Source organism: Sphaerodactylus townsendi, linkage group LG07 (assembly GCF_021028975.2).
Source record: "Sphaerodactylus townsendi isolate TG3544 linkage group LG07, MPM_Stown_v2.3, whole genome shotgun sequence".
Lineage (NCBI taxonomy): Eukaryota > Metazoa > Chordata > Lepidosauria > Squamata > Sphaerodactylidae > Sphaerodactylus > Sphaerodactylus townsendi.
Genome location: NC_059431.1, coordinates 79780930 through 79798689, shown reverse-complemented (window position 1 = coordinate 79798689; position 17760 = coordinate 79780930). Strand labels below are relative to the sequence as shown.

Here is a 17760-nt window from a genome sequence, read left to right as displayed (position 1 = left end):
CAAAAGCCAACTAGCCTCCCCAGTGGAGCAAGGGGCATCTTTTCGACCACCCAAAGACAGCCGCATCCCAACCTGCGGGCAGCCGAGAGCGGGAGGGGCAACTTTAAAAGCAGGAGGGGCAACTTTCTGGAAAACGGGGTCCAGAGGGAGGAACAAACACGGCCCTCCCACGCCTTCGCAACTTCCTTGAACTCTCGGCGGGGATGGAAACGGGTCCAGTGGCGAGCGTCTGCCCAGGGGGCTGGCAGTGTCCGGCGCCCGAGTTGCTTTTCCATAATCAGCAGCTGCCCCCTTGCAAGTAGCGGCTGTCACGGGAGAGAGGTGTATGTGTGTGTGAGAGAGGGCGGGGTGTGGGGTGTGGTGGCGCCGGCTGTGCGTGGCCCAGGAATATGTACCTGGAGCTTTGTTGTGGAAAGTCTGGTTACCTGGCAAGTGGATGCTGCCATAGGAACTCTACTCGCAGGCGCACAAGACAGAGCGGGGTCTGACCCGGCCCCACCGCAGCCGGGGACGCCTGTCAGGGCTCAGCAGAAGCCACGGATCTGGACGCCCCGCTTTGGCGACGGCTTCTGCCCCGGGCCACCGCGCAGGGCAAGGGGGCGTCTTCGTCACCTGTCAGGTCCCGGAGGACCCAAAGAAGGGACCTGGAGTGCAGAGCGATGACACCAGGGACCGGACGTCGGTACGTATATAGACCTTCGGATCTAACTGCGAGGGCCCAAGAGTTGGTGCGGCGTTGTGGAGCGGGTGCGAGGGTTGCTTATTTCAGGAAGGGGGCGGTTAATTCTTGCAACGCTTCTATCGTCAGGAAGCGCCCGAAGTCTTTTCAGACACAACACAAAACCTCGGCGGCTTGTAGCGTAAACTTTTGCCTTGTTGAGAAAGGAGAAGGGAAGGGGTGATTTTTTTTGATGTAAGTACAAACAGAGCCTTCTTTTCATTTCGGTGTTCGGATCATTGGAGCGGATACCTCCTTATCTGCTGTTTTAACATGTCCATTTCTTATTGCGATTTCCGCCCCGTTTTATTCGTTTCAGCTTGGAATCGCGTCTTGACGTCGAAAGTGGTTCTTTCTCGCTCCCTGTAACCCACTTTCCCCTCTTATCCCCCTTCTCACGCTTAGTCCTACATTTTTTAAGAACGATATCCCTCCCCCTCCCCGCCACCCCCGCTAGACTTTGCTTAGATTGCTTTTTGAAAGCATTAGCCTCAATCTCTCTGTTTTCTCACATTTGTCTCTCAAGTTATTGAAGGGCTGCTGGGGAAATGGGAGGAGAGAGAAAAGTGCCTGGAAAAAAGAAGAAGAGACAGCTATTCCCTTCGGGAGACTGGTCATCTTGTTGATGATTAAACTGAGAAAGATGCCGGACCCGTTTGAGTTTTTCTGCCTCCCTTTGCTTTGAAGCAGAGTTCTGGGTTGCTTTCGTCTTGTGCTCAGAAGTTTCAGACGCTCTGGCAGACTTCTCAGTTAGTCTGTTTCGTGCGTGATAAATCTTCAGGATTCCCGTGTAGTAGTAATCGATTATCTCAGTAGTAGATTATCAGTGGGAGATTTGGATGGCAGATGCCTTGCTACAGTCCCAGTTGTGACATCCAGTAGCTTGGAGCTGGGCGGGGTGGTGGGGTGGGAGGAATTGGCTAGCAACCTGGTGGTTAAGAAAGCAGTTGCTTCTCACTTAAGGCCCCTTCCGCACACACAGAATAATGCGTTTTCAAACCACTTTCACAACTGTTTGCAAGTGGATTTTGCTGTTCCGCACAGCTTCAAAGAGCATTGAAAGCAGTTTGAAAGTGCATTACTCTGCATGTGTGGAAGGAGCCTTAGACATGACCTGAACAGGTAATCTATTGCAAGTTTAGAAGGCCAGCTTCTTAGTAGGACGAAACTGTGTACTGGAAGCGTCAGGATTCAGATTGTGGAAAAGTGGCTACAGTGTAGTTTTCCACCTCTGGACAGCACTTCATGTGACACTCAGCAATGAGTGTAAAGGACACATAGCTTTCCTCATCCAACTTCTCTTTTGAGAACCTTCTATAGGTCTTCCCCTGAGCCAGGACTTAACTCAAGACTTCAATGGCTGGAGTGAACTCAGAGAGTACCCAGGAGCATGTCCAGAGTGCCACTGAAAAGCAAACCCCTCCTTTTCACAAAGTATAGTTACAGAAGTAGCTTCCAGGACAGAGTGCAAGAATTTCATACTGTCTGGAATTATACTAAGGTTAAGCAGATTCACTGTCTCCAGTAGATTTAACAGGACAGTGAATGCTGACTGAAGCCCTGTTTTTCACTCTGTCAAAAGTCGCTTAATTTGGATTCAGACAATATGCATGTGCCACAGCATGACCCAAACCGTGTTTACAAAGCAGGAAGGGCCAGTCAGTTCAGGATGGTTTAGGACTACATCTTAAAATGAGCTATGTAGCAATTTGAACTGCATGGAAGGGATCCTGGTGCTTCACATACAATTAAACAGTTTATACTAGGTATCAAAAGTTTCTCAGAGCCCCAGGAATGTATGCCTCACTGTGTAGCCAAAGGTCACTGAAGTCTGGATAGGCTATTGCCTTTGCAGTATGGTTATTATACTCTATCCCACAGAAAGATCTCTGGAGATTTGTGAATTGATCTGCAATTCCTGAACTGTCTATGTTCTAGAGTGCTTCGCTTGGATCCTAATGTTTATCTAGTGTTGTCCCCAAGGCACTAGGACCCAAGCCGAGCATTCTAAAACAAAGATTGTTCAGGAAATGGCAGATCAATTCACAGATCTCCTGAGATCTTTTGGTGGGACAGAGTTAGCTGGTCGTAGTTAGCTTGGTTGTAGTTAGTTAGCTGTCATGATGCACTGGTGGCATCTTAATATCTGCATTGTCTTGTGGCTGTTTCCTGTGTCAATGGTCCAAAGGACAAAGGGAGAAGTTGGTTTGATCCATATACTGTCAAATTTCAGACATTTCTCGTGGGGCTGCATCTTGTGGACTGGGCTTAACAGTGGTCCATACAATATACACATCATCACCCTTTCTTTTTTTTCTTCCCTGTGAAATAAAGTTGAGTTTCAAACTTTACTTCACTCAAGACTTCAATGGGTGGAGTGAAATAAAATTGAGTTTCAAACTTTACTGAGCAAGGCAGTAAAATCAGCTCAAATATCTTCATTTTAAAACCACCAGTTTCTGTACTTCTGGCAAAGGATTGCTATTTTACACAAAAGAAATACCATTCAGGGGAAAAAACCCCTTCTGCTTATTAGGGAATTAGTTGATTGGTATGAGTTGTACCACCATCCACAGCAACCACCAATTTCATGTTGGAATTATCTACATACTTTTCAGGAAAAGGTGCCACTTATTGCCTTGTGAGCTATTATTGAATGAATGAAACGAAAGCCTTTATTGGCATCATGGCCTATTGCTGATTTTTCTGATATCAGAGTCTAGAAAGTAATACAGAAAAGAATGCTTTGGGGCATATACAAAGTTCCTTTCTCTGCTACTGAGTGCCACAGCTAGCCCATGCATATACACATATCTGGAATTTGGAGGCTGGGTTTTCAGGTCAATGAATATGTTCACCTACGTCAACAGCACATAGTTAGTATGAAAGTCTCTGTTCATAGAAATGAATCACTGGAAAACGGAAGCAGTTAGCATTGTGATTTCCCAACAGCCCGTTCTTTATGTTACCACCAATGCATAAATATGTGATGTGAGGCATATGATCCCACCCTTCAAACTAATAGAGGAAGGAAACCACATTAGCCTAACAAAATGAGGAGATGCTTTTTTCCCTTTCACCCTTTCCTGCTATGTATTATAGTGGCAACATATATTACTACAGCTAGTCATGTGTATAAGGACACATTGCAGAGTTTTGTAAGAGATACAAATGCAGGATCTCCCCCCCCCCATAAACTCATTATTGTAATGTTTTTAATGCCCATATCAAATTCTCACTTTTCCTGCAAGAGCTTGGAGGCAGAAGGATATAAGATGCATTTTAATCAGTTTGGTACTTCCTCATAGAACTAGAAAAGTAAAATTTCAAGAAATATTATAGTGGGAATCATTTATATCTGTTCTTAGAACAGATCCCCCATCACTAGGGATATGTTGGAAAAATGAATATAAAAGTGATGTTTATTTTTCATCTGATTTAAATGTATTTCTCACATGTGTGTGTATGTGTGTGTGTGTGTGTGTGTGTGTGTGTGTGTGTGTGTGTGTGTGTGTGTGTATGTGTATGTATGTATGTATGTATGTATGTATGTATGTATGTATGTATGTGTATATATATATGTGTGTGTGTGACTAGTTACTATATTAAAAAGTACTGTTTGGCATATTTATGATATTTAAATGAATAAAAGTCACAATTTAATTTAAATAATGATTGCCAATATACCCTCTATTACAGATAGAACATAAGCTGCTGTTGTCTAGCTAAATAGCATGTCAAAGCTTTGTCAGGAAAGAAGAAACAGACATAAAATTATAATAATCTAATAAATACAAGGAATGATTTAATTAGAAGCATTCTCTCATGAGCATTCTGCAGAACAATGCAAAAACCTGCAGCACCTCTTTACCAGAGAAAGAAGTGGGATAAGTACACACCACAAGCAATGTATGCCTTTCAAATTAGTTTTAAACTTTAGAAAGCCTCTAGTTTGTCTGTCTTCATCTGAAGGATAATTTATGCTTTCTTCAGCTGCAGTGGGGTAAAATTAACCATCTAGAATCCATACGACACCATTCATGCAACCCCCCCCAGTGGTGGGATCCAAAAAAATTAATAACAGGTTCCGATGGTGGTGGGATTCAAGCAGTGGCACCGCCGCACACACGCACCTCCAGTCCCTATTGGGCAGGGAGGTTGCTTTAGTAACCCCTTCTCGGCACTCAGAAAAATTTAGTAACCACTTCTAGAGAAGTGGTGAGAACTGGTTGGATCCCACCTCTGAACCCAAACAAACAAACAAACAAACAACAAACACCTTATGCATTCTTGAAAAAACTATTAAGTTTGGAACCACTTCCTGAAACACAGTCTGATTCTGAACTTTCTCCATGCAATCGAGAACTGAAAATCTGTATTAACTGAAATATGTTCTTCTGTTTTTACTGCTTGCTAGCTTATTCATGATAAGGTGTGCAGTTTCTTTCAGATGTTGCAGAAGATGGCAAAATCAGAAGCAGACAAGGGGTTATGAGAGTTGTATGTGTCTACAGAATTCAAAAATTGCAGGAAATTATCCTAGAGACCTGCTTAGGAAGTCAATCCTAATTATTATTCAATGGGGTTATTTCCCAGGAGAGTCTTCATGAGATTGCAAAAGTAATTACCTAATGTGGTAGAGTGTGTTATTTATTGCACAGTTGTCAGAAAGCATTTTAGAAGACCTGCAAAAACATTTTAAAACTTTGCTTTTGCTTATCATTTTCTATTTCTTACCCCCCCCCCCCATTTCCACTGGGAAAAATGGGTTCTTCCCACATTTTTATGCTCCCCCACTTTCACATATCTCTCAGCTATTATGTTATTTCTGTTGCTTCCCATGCTTGTTAGTCCCAATTAGTGGTAGATTGCGGACAGTACTGTGGTTCCTAGCATTTCTACTGCTATAGCCCATAATGTTGTCTAGTTTATTTGAAAAAAAATCAGTTCTTTCCTTTCTGCCAAAATTATCTAAGTGGTTAATGACTGTAGAGAGATTTATGGTGCACAGTGGTAAGCTGCAGTACTGTAGTCATGACATTTGTTTGATCCCGACGAAGTCGATTTCAGCAGCTGACTCAGGGAAGTCAGCTTCTGGTAGCTGGCTCAATTCTGACTCAGACGTTCATCCTTCTAAAGTCAGTAAAATGACCCAGTTTTCTGAGAGTAAAGAGACTGAGAAAGGCAATGACAAACCACCTTGTAAACTTAGTCTGCCTAGTAAATGTTGTGCCATGAGTCAATAATGACAGAAGCTTGCATTTACCTAATAATAGTAGAAAGACTAGTACAGATAAGGTCAAATTTCTGTTGGAGGCCTCTCACATTGGCAAATGCAAAATTATTTCTGCATTACTATTCTACTTTGGCAGGAGAGTAAAAACACATGGACAAACAAAAGATGCAGAATAAGGGTGCACAAAAAAGAAAAAAGATCAGAGTTGGATTCTGTAAAATCCGAATTAAATCTAGTTATCAGGAAACTGATCTGATATTTATTTCCAATTCATTTTAATGTGAAGTATATTTCTGGGTGTAACCTATCCTAGCTGGTTGAAACTGGTTGAACTGGTTGAAATTCTGCTTGAAATTCTGTGGGATTGTGCCCCATCCAAATTTCAGGCACAGTTTATATATGTTCTATAGGCAACAGTTTCTCACAGGTTTTGTGAACAGAGGGAAGTATGAACTGGCATGTGAACAAACTCTTTTCCTAAGATTCTCAAGTGGAAGGAAGAAAGAGGTTTAGCTGGCTGTACTTGGATTAGTGATGTCTTGACTGTACGTCCCTAGTTTAGAATACATTCTAGTGGCATGGGTTCTTTTTCTGAAATAATTTTACCAGAACACCAAAATATCTATGGACTCATTTTCAGAATACCTTGCTGTCTAGTTTCTTACTCTTAACAGTAAGTTCCTCAGATTCTTTTTTCCCCTGACATTGTGAGCTTATATATGTTCTAACGAAGTCTTTGCTCCTTATTCGCCTCATGCTGGGCAATACTTCTACTTTTTAAAGGATGTCTTCTGGCCTTTTATAGTTTTCTTTGTTTATTAACTATGCTGTTTTTTTTTAGGTTGGATATCATCTTTCTTAATGCACTCAATATAACAATTAATTTTATGGAATTCATTTCATGCCACAGATTGTAGTAATGGCCACAAGCCTAAATGGTTTTTAAAGAGGGAGTAGACACATTTTTGGAGGATAACTTCATCAGTGGCTATTATCCAGTGGTTATTGCAAGGATGACCAAATGTTCAGAGGAAAGATACTCCTAAATAACTGTTTCTAGGTGGTATCAATAGGGGCACTTTTGCCTCTGTCTCCTGCTTGTAAACTGTCCAAAGGGACCTGGTTGGCTACTGTGAGAAACAGGGTAGTGGACTAGGTGGATTTTTGATTTGACCCATAACTTTGTGAAAAGCAAATTGCTATGCTAAGCATCTTTGAGACTAACTTTTAGTATCCCAAATGTAGAATGATTAATTTGGCCAGAACTATTCCTTGAGGTTTAAGTAAACCCTTCTAAACTGTTGTCTATGTACTCCTTTATTATAAATGTTTCTATTTCTAAATTCCCATTCCACACAAATTTCTCCTCACTGTGGTTTTGCTAAATGAGAATTTTAGCAGCTTATGAAATGTGTGCGGCAAAATATTTCCTTTATTCTGCTCCAAAATAGGATAGCCATTGATAAAAATCTTTAAGTAACTGGATGCCATGCTGTTTTATCCTAAAAGTAGTTGAGTTTAATTTTGTTTGTTTGCAGTTGACCTATCATATGTTTTTGAAATTTGTTATGATAAATGTCTCAGAATGCAATCCATCAATAAGTAGCGTAACCTATCCCCATTGAAATGAGTAGAAACCAGAAGAGAATCTATGCTACTTCTCCCCCGCCCCCCATCAGTAGGGGTATGTAGGAAAACTTCCTTATGGCATATGTCTCAAATGCAACCCAACAGTTATATTAAATAATTACATGTAACAAATAATTAATAAATGCAACAAATAATATATTTTATAATTCTGTATTTCCATTTGCACAATTATTGTAAGCCAAATTGAGAAAATTGTTGTTAAGTTGTTGGAATATTAAAAATGCTGTGCAAATGACCAATCAGTTTCCACTAAAGGAAGACTTCTGCAAATAACAGAAGCCTAAACTTGATGGATGAGGAAGGAAGGCAGTATGTTATAGTCTTATCTCATCAGATCTCAGAAGCTAAACTGGGTTGGTACTTGGAAGAGAGACCTCCAAGGAAAACTCTACAGAAGAAGGAAATGATAAACCACCTCTGTTTCTCACTTGCCTTGAAAGTCTCCTGCTGCAGTTGCCAAAAGTCAGCTGTGACTTTAAAGAACTTTACACACAAACATCATGGATAATAACAATAATTGAAACTGTCATATTCATTTCCCGATTTCTCGAGGAAATTCAGTGTACATTAAGTTTTGTCCCATGAATAATGTGGCGAGCAGCTCAATCCATACAGAGGGGTCCAGATGGCCTTTGGGAGTGGAGGAGGGCTGTGCTGATGTGTTTGCCGCCCCACCACTGGCATAAGGGGCATATACGCCATGGAGGGAACAAACACATTGATGTCTGACCACTTCACAGCTCCATGGTGGGCAAATCCAGAAGTGGGTACTGCTGCAGAGTTATGCTAGCATCTGAGAGGATGCCAGCATAGGGGGTGGATGTCCAGGACATTCCTGGGAATGGAACTGACTTTAATTGGCTTCCACCAGAGCTCTAGCACAGGAATGCCACCTTCATGTGGTATAAGCCTGTTTGAGCTATGAGGCAATTTGAGCAGCAGGAGGGTTTTCAAATTACCCTCCTTTCTGCGCTGTCCCTTTGAACGCTGCACCGCCTTTGCTATGCCATGCCCAATTGCTTCAGCATTCCCCCCAATCTGGATTGCACTGTAAGTCTACAACTGTCAATTAGGCCACTGTTGAATGGCAATTGAGAGGAAGAGGAAAACACACTACTAACCACTGGGAGATCTCAGGATGGATGGGTGAGACAACACCATTTGAGAACACTATTGCATGCTGGCTAGCAGCTGCCACTGATGTCAGCAACCCATATAGGGAACTGTTGTTGTTTTTACTTGGTCCAAGCCCTGCTGTTGTGGGGCGGAGTGGGGGGGGGGAAGAGGAAGGATATAAATGTAAATAAAATAAAATAAAATTGCTTGCCAATTAGCAATCATGCACTCATACACTGCTGACTGAGACAACTCTTGTCTCCAATTCTGGTGAGGATAGCCTACCTCCTCCTCCTTGCTTGCCACAGAAATGGCTACAAGTGGTTCCTGCTGGAGAACCATTTCACCAGTTGTTTCTCTATCTATACATCTACAGAATTTATGCCAAACGTATTGCTTCTCAAAAACACATATTTTGAAGGAAACGAATAAGAAAACACTGTTTAGAACAATAAAGAATGCATTGACGTAGACCTGATGAATCCCTTTGCGTACAGTGTTGCATATAAATGCAACTCTGTCAAGTAATCAGAGCACATTGTTTCTGAGCAAAACTAATGAATGTGCAACGTGTAATCTCCTGTTTATTATGTTTGCACATTTCTAATGTATTTTAAAACTACAGACAAGAATGATTTTGATTTGCTGCTGATTTATAATGCTGTAGTATATTCAGTTTTGCCAACAGAATGATTCTCCTTTGTTTTCATGTTCTTTTTCCAGAGAGCCACTCACCTGTGTTAGGGCAAGGTACATTCTGCTTTACTAAAACAAACCCTGGGAATCTACGAACATTCAGCCCCATCTGTCTGTATTTGAATTGCAAAATGTGATTTATGTTGTAGCCGGGCAGGAAAATAAATATTTCTTTAAATCAGTAAATGGTCTTGCAATCTACAACTTGAACAATGAAAACTAACAATTTAGCATTTATCTTTTTGAATTAAATAAATTGAGCCGGAGCCTGTGACTTCTCAGAGGTGTCAAGAGGACTTCTGCAGCTGCTTTTAACTCAACCAGGATTAGGTCATTTGTTATTAGATCATGAAAGTTTGGTAGAAAAGAAAGAGGGAAAGTGTGCATGTTTAGGTATATGTATGGTATTCTTGCTTGCATGTTCTTGTAGAGTTGCCAACCTCTAAGTGTGGCCTGGAGATCTCCTGGAATTAAAGGTGATCTCCATATGACAAAGATCAATTTCCCTGGAGAAACTGACAGCTTTGGACAGAGGACTCTGTCATTATATTCAGCTAAGTCCCCCCCTTCTTCCAAACACTATTCTCCCCAGGATCTACCCCCAAATCTTTAGGAATTTTCCAACTCAGAGTTGGCAAGTCTAGTCTTTTAGTGGTTTTGCCTGTACTTAGTGGCAGACTCTGCTGGTTGAGCTTGGAGTTGCAGAAGGGGGAGGACTGAGTTTGTAATTTCTCCTTTTTCAGCAGGTATAGAGATGAGGGATATTCCTTCACCCACATTCCCTCTCTCCCTGGCCTTTGTCTGCCTTGTGACTTTGAGGACAAGACTTGGCTTCCTTCCTCCTTGCTGTGTCCAGGCAGGTTTTCTAAATTGGTTGCCAGATCCAGGTTGAAAAATACCTGGAGATTTAGGGGAGGTTTGGGGAGGGGTTTAATTGATATAATGCATAGAGCCCACCTTTAAAGTGGACATTTTCTCCAGGTAAGATGATCTCTGTCATCTGGAGATCAATTGTAATAGCAGGAGATCTCTAGCTACCATCTAGAGCAGCCATTCTCAACCAGGGTACCGTGGTACCCTGGGGTGCCGTGAGCATATCCCAGGGGTACCGCGGCAACACTACCACCACCACCCTCATTTTTGTGGTGTCTCCCACCGGCGCCAGCAAGGACATGGAACTGGCCCATGGGGCAGGGCCTGCCACAAGGTCAGCAGCCACCACCACCCCCAGTGCTTCCCTTCACCCTGGGAGGGGAAGGTGGAGGGTGGTGGCAGGGGTACCGTGAGATATGAAGAGTGAGGTCAAGGGTACCCTGACCTCGAAAAGGTTGGGAAACACTGATCTAGGGGTTGGCAGCCCTACTCATAAAGGAGTACAAGGGGTGGTACTTTTCTAGGCTCCCACCAAGGTGTCCCAAGCCTCTTAAGTGACTGGTTTCCCAGTCAGTAGGCAATCAACCTTCCACCCTCTCCAGCCTGTCATTTCTCCTGTAAGTCTAGTCTCTTCTAGGCCCATCCCATGTTTCCCTGGACTGTTTTTGGCCTGCTGGGCCACCAACCTGCATCAGGGAGTCCTCAGAGGCCACCCTTCCTTCTTCTGGTCTTCTGCAGCTGCCCTACCACCTCTTGCTGCGAATGCCTCACCTTCCCTCCCTTGCTGAACTATGGGTAGCCAGGTATCCTAAACAACTATACCTGGACTACAATAATAACCTTAAATATAGTGCAACAAGTATTATGCCCATTTAATATCTCAGTGAAAGCAAGTGCAATTTAAACAATAGAAGCAATTTATACAGTTTGAATAATATAAACATTCAAGTAGACCATTGATCATAAGAGATCTGTTATCTCTCAAACAAACCTAGTCCAAACAAGCCACCTGGTTTCTTTTTTGCTTGTTTCATGGAGTTATTAAGTCTACTTCTTCTTTAAAAGTTTTAAAGTCTTGCCTGCATTCTTATAGGACTACCATTCTTTTAAATATGTTCTTGAAACTCATTCTTAACTAGGGTTCCCATCAGCACAAGGCTAAGTGTGTAAGCACTGGGTCATTACTGACCCATGAGGTGGTTTGTTATTGCCTTTCCCAGTCATCTACATTTTACCCCCAGTAAGTTGGGTACTCATTTTACTGACCTTGGAAGGATGGAAGGGTGAGTCAACCTTGAACCAGCTCCCTGAAGCCAACTTCCATAAGAATTGAGCTCAGGCCATCAGCAGAGCTTTAACTGCAGTACTGCAGTTTACTGTTCTGAGCAATGGAGCTCTATCCACTTATTACCTAGTAGTATCCATCTTCTCCCCTTACTATATGGTAGATAGATATGCATTTGATTATAGTGCAGTGAAGAAAAGGTCCAAGAACACTCTCTTTTTTTGTTTGTAATTTTGGCACTTAGGCAGGCTTATTTTGTGTTCAGTTTTCCTCAAGGTCCTTCATCTTTTCGGGTTGTCAGAAGTGGTAGAACTTAAAATTGCCTGCATATTATGGCCACTACAATACAATACTTCTTTCTATGTAACATAGAGAAATCCCAGGATTTAAACTTGCTTGAGGATTATGCACTTTTCAAGGGCATCTTTAAGCTCTGATCCCAGACACTGGAGGTGATAAGAATGGCAGATATTCTTTGGTAACTAAAAGGCATGCTGCAGCTGATAAGAAAGATGTAGTTTTTCATATAAGCATATTGCAGTAAGGCATTCTTCAGTGAATGATTAAAAACAGGATGACTGAGATTGCACTCATTTTTCCTCTTTTGTCCTCCCATGATCCAAAACCCCAAAATTGTATGGATATCACTCAAATGGCATGCATATTGCAAATAAGCAAAGGGGGACCTGTGAGAGAAGATTATGAAACAGGAAAAGGAAAAGGAAAGAGAGCTCTGTCAGTACGCAGTTAACTAATTCAAGAGAGGAAACATCTCCAGTGCCATCTTGAAGTTTCTCCTTCCCTGTCACCAGAGGGGGCAACTGGATAGAATGCTGCAATATGGGAAGATTTGGTTTTTCCTACTCTAACTAATAGTAACTCTAAGGCATCAATTTCTTTTGGGAAAGAGCATATAGGAAAGGTTAAACACACTGCCAAAACTCCTTTCCCAGCAATGTTGTTCTGATCATAATTGATATACTTCTAACAAAGAAAACACTAGGAGATCTACTAATCAATAATAGAGTTCGCCATAATGTGTAGCTTGGTCCATGCATTTAATTTGTATTTTATGCTGACATGTGAGGTAGAGGACCTGCCAACCTGGTATATCCCTACTGGAGCATTTAACATGAAGTCTGGGGTTCTAGAACAGGGGTAGGGAACCTGCGGCTCTCCAGATGTTCAGGAACTACAATTCCCATCAGCCCCTACTAGCATGGCCAATTGGCCATGCTGACAGAAACATTGGGGTGCTAATTGTGTTCCTGAACATCTGAGAGTCTATTCCCACCCCGTTCTAGAATAAGGAAAGACCCTTTGTAATACAAAAAATAGATATCTTAATGACATTACTATCCACTACTAGGAGGCTAACACTTTGTTCTGCCTTTTGTAATGTCAACGTTTAGTCTGGCTATCTGACTTACATTGAGAGTGCCAATATGTAACCATTAGCAACACCTCCTAGAGGAAAAGAATTACTTGTGTTGTTTTCCATACTCCCCAAAGGGAAACCCCTAAGCGGCTATATATTGCTCATCTCTCCTCTATTTTGTCCTCACAATGATCTGAGAGATAGTTAGGTTGAAGAATGTGTGACTGGGGCACAAGTTTACCCAAAAGATTGTATGGCTGAACAGGAATTTGAACCTGAATTTTGGAGATCCTGGTCTGACACTTTAACCACTACACCATGTTTCTTGAAACAGAAAAATTTGCTGCCACCCCTCTACAGGAAACTTGCCTGAGATGATTTACTAATAAAACATCACAGAAGTTAATTTTTTTAAATTAAAAACTCATCCAGAGCATAATAATATAACATATTGAGCAGTTCAAAATGAGTCTCAGAGAGTTCTCAGGCTAAAAGCATACTATAAAAATAATGCTAAAAGATCAACCCATAATGAAGAGCCTAAATAAATAGAAATGTTTTGGCCTTGCATCTGAAAGCATAGGTGCCAGTCAGCTTCATGAGCATGGGCATTCAACAGATGAGGTCCCACCACAGAAAAGGCCCTGTCTCTAGTAATCACTCACCAAGCACTGCAGTCTGGGGAGAAAAATGTTTGTTCTTTTAACAGAGGGTTTGCAAGAGTCCCCCACACACTTTCTTATCTTCTTCAGGCAGGGAACTACTCATTTTTTAATTTTTATTTATTTTTCAGTCTTATAGACCACCCAACCCCCGAAGGGCTCTGGGCGGTGAACAACATAAAAGTACAATTACATAATGGACTTTAAATAATTTAGATTAAAATCGCAACCAATTAATAAAGCAACAATGCTTAGCAATTCCTATTAAACTCTCCCAGAAGGGGAGAGAAAGAATGGGGCCCATAGATGGTGTGGGCCCGAGGTACAGGTGGGAAGAGGCTGGGGGCTCACCTCATGACTGGACCTCCAAGGCCTGGCTAGGAACAGCTCTAAATGCCTTTACAGGCCCTGCGGAGACTCACCAAGATCCCACAGGGCCCAGGACAGCTGGAGGGAAGAGTGTTCCACCAAGGCAGGGGCCAGAGCTGTAAAGAGATCCTGGGTCAGCGTGGAGAGGCTACAGCCGTGATCGTGACTTGTCCTGTCAGTTTCCCCTTCAGGGACTGAGGTTCTTCAGAAAAAGGTAATGTTTGGTTGAAAGCACTTCCCTCTCAGCCCTGTAACACATCCAGAAGGTGAAGGGATACTTGTGAGGCTTTTATTCCTTTTCAAGGCACACCCCTCATTAAAGCACTCTGGAAAAAAAATACTGGAGGCAGATTTCCACTTAAACAAATTAAAGATTTGTTAACAGACAGAGGAGATGACAGAGTGTCATGCTCCCAGAGAAGCTTTTACTGTTTTCTTTATTAAGCATCAGTTGTCCTTGTAGCTTGTACGGGTTTAGTTCCTTCTGTATAGTGTTCTAAGGGAGGGAACTTTTGTTAGACCCTGTCCCTTTATAAGAGCCTCTGAGGTAATTGCATTGTACAGTCTTTTCATTGCAAGCCAGTGCAGTTCCTGTTCAGTTAATTTTAGTCCTAAGGTGCCAGTGGAGCTGGAAGGGCTGCAATATCTCACCGTCTAAGGTGTATAAAGAAGTATGAGCTATTAAGTTAAAGGTGTTACAGAAGGCAGAGTCCAGATAGAGGACACTGAAAGGAACCAAGAGTAGCACAGACAAAGTGGACTTTCTTGGAAGAAGTAAAAAAAAAGTCTCAAGCTTCAAGTTGTTCCAGTCAAGCAAGTACTTTATTTTAGTCAGACCCTGGGAGGAGTTAACGTCTCAATTCTTCTATGCAATAAAACCTCTTTTTTAAACTGTTACACCTTGCTTGTGAGTCTCCCACTCTGTTCTGACTGAGTACAGGGCACCTAAGATGTTTTACTTGGGGAACAGAACAGGGAGGAATAACTTGGAGATGGGTTTTGATGAGGCAAATAAGGCAGGAGGCAGGATAAATGTGTGTGTGTGTGTATGTGTGTACACACATATATATACACATACATATATATACACACACTATACACAAAAAGTTGGTACAGAGGTTCAGAGGTTTGTTTCTCTGCACAGCATTTAACAAAATTGTTCGGTTTCAGTTCAGCTTAGATTGTATAGTTTCTTAGACGTTTCACAGATTGTACAGTTCCTTTAATTTTACAGATGGCACTGGCTTTTGGCTTCTTCACATACAGGGTCCTAACACTGGCTTGATACTTATACACAGCATCATCACACGGTCTGTACAGTTAGAAAAACACTGAAAAATAAAATATAATCTCTCTACTGAAGTAAACCAAAGCAAATTCCAATACACCAAACCAACTGATATACAGGAATCCCCCTCTCACTGGAAGATATTCCTATCTTGGTTTATTTTGGCCCTACAATAAACCCCTTCACCAATATACTTTGTGTATATATTTGCTTTCACCCAGCACTCAGGATGATAACAGTAGCAGTTCCACACTTTGATTGACTACTTCCCTCAGAGATGTTTTCACAAACAGTTAAGGCAGACAGCACTTAACAGCAGGAACACTCGAGATCAAAAAGCCTCACAGATTCATTGTGGAATTGTCGATGCTACAATTAGATGGATTTGTAATTGGTTGACTGACCAAACTCAAAGAGTGCTCATCAATGACTCATCTTCATCCTGGAGAGAAGTGACTAGTGCGGTGCCACAGAGTTCTGTCCTGAGCCCAGTGCTATTCAATATTTTTTATCAACAACTTGAATGATGGAATAGAGGGCATGCTAATCAAATTTGCAGATGACACCAAATTAGGAGGGGTAGCTAATACCCCAGATGACAGTTAGTATTCAAAATTACCTGGACAGATTAGAGAGCTGGGCCAAAACAAACAAAATGAATTTCAACAGAGATGAATGTAAGATACTACACTTAGGCAGAAAAAAATATGAAATGCATAGAACAGAATGCGTGCCACCTGGCTTGACAACACTACATGCGAAAGGGATCTGGGAGTCTTAGTAGACCACAAACTGAACATGAGTCAGCAGTGTGATGCAGCAGCCAGCTAAGAAAGCAATCGCGATTCCTGGGCTGCTATCAATAGAAAGGATTATAATGGCTAGATCGAGGGATGTAATTGTACCCTCTTTATTCTGCACTGGTTAGACCTCACCTAGAATATTATGTACAGTTCTGGGCACTGCAATTCAAGAAGGATATTGACAAGCTGGAATGGGTCCAGAGGAGAGCAACCAAAATGGTAAAAGGTCTGGAATCCATGTTCTATGAGGAGAGACTAGGGCTCATTCACTTTGCATAAAATGTGCAAGAAGAAAAAAAGAAGAAGGAAAAAAAAAAAAAAAAAAAAAAAAAAAAAAAAAAAAAAAAAAAAAAAAAAAAAAAAAAAAAAAAACTTACATCCTGCTCAAGCTGCTTTCAGGAGGGCTCTTTGAAATGCTGTGCGGAATGGCTTAAAAACAGTTGTGAAAGCAGCTTGAAAGTGCATTATTTTGCGTGTGCGGAATGAGCCTTAGGGAGCTGGGTGTGTTTAGTTTGGTGAAGAGAAGGTTAAAAAGGTGGCATGATAGCCCATGTTTAGATGTTAAAGGAATGTCAGAGGTTGATGTGAGGGGAGCAAGCACTTGTTTTCTTATTGTCTCAAGAGGACTAGGACCAGAGGAGTAATGGGTTCAAGGTGAAGGAAAAGAGATTCTACCTAAACATCAGGAAAATCTTCCTAATGGTAAGGGCTTTTTGACAATGGAATGCACTACCTCAGAGTGTGGTGGAGTCTCCTTCTTTGGAGGTTTTTAAACAGAGGCTGGAGTGGTTTGATTGTGTGTTCCTGCATTGCATGGGGGTTGGACTTGGTGGTCCTTGCGGTCTCTTGCAACTCTATGATTCTTCTGATAAGGAGCAAACCTCCCCCCCCCCCCAAATAATATAGTTACTTGGCCAGTCAGAGTGCAGGAGGCTACCTGTTCCTAGCTCTTTCTGCCTTACTCTGACCGTAAACAGTAACTTTTTAAAGACAAAACTTCACTTCAAAAATCATATTTCCTTGCAGTCCATCACAGGGTTAATGTGTGGAAATGGTCACTTGCAGATTTTCATGACAGGGTGGTAAATAACATCCACTACTAAATAACATACCATTAAACCTATGTCAAAGACACAGGGGGTCCCCCCCCCCCTTCCAGGCTGTTGATAACCCTACTCTTGCCAGATTTAGCATAGTTCCAGAAATAGTTACTTTTGATCAGTATAAAGCAGTACTGACTGAGTCTCATAGCTGCCAAGAACAATTGCCCAGGGTTTGTTAAATCACTACTTTATGTTAAATAGTTGCCAGGATACAAAAAATAGAAAAACTGCCTGAGTTTAAGAGTTATAGGCAGTGGTAACATTTTCCCCACTGGCCAGCTGATCAGCGGTGTAGGGAGATTACTGGGGACAGGGGAAAGGTATTTAGGTGGCAGCTAGCAGCCCAACTTGAAGTCCTAATGCATCTTTCTCAATTGTTTGAACACACGTTATTTCCCCCCTAATCTGCTTTTGCCCATGCATCTAGAGAACCAGTATAGAATAAAGAATTAGAAAGATCTTATCTATCTATCTATCTATCTATCTATCTATCTATCTATCTATCTATCTATCTATCTATCTATCTATCTATCTATCTATCTATCTATCTATCTATCTATCTATCTATCTATCTATCTATCTA

The 17760-nt window shown here is 41.7% G+C and overlaps 1 protein-coding gene across 1 annotated transcript in view; it reads left to right on the top strand.

The window, feature by feature from the left end:
* Positions 1-390: 390 nt before the first annotated feature.
* The window catches only part of GLIS3 (GLIS family zinc finger 3), a 174065-nt gene continuing 156695 nt past the window's right edge, over positions 391-17760 (top strand). Inside the window, exon 1 of the mRNA XM_048504313.1 lies at positions 391-682. The gene's annotated coding sequence lies outside the window, so the exon portion shown is untranslated. The remainder of the gene's footprint in view (positions 683-17760) is intronic.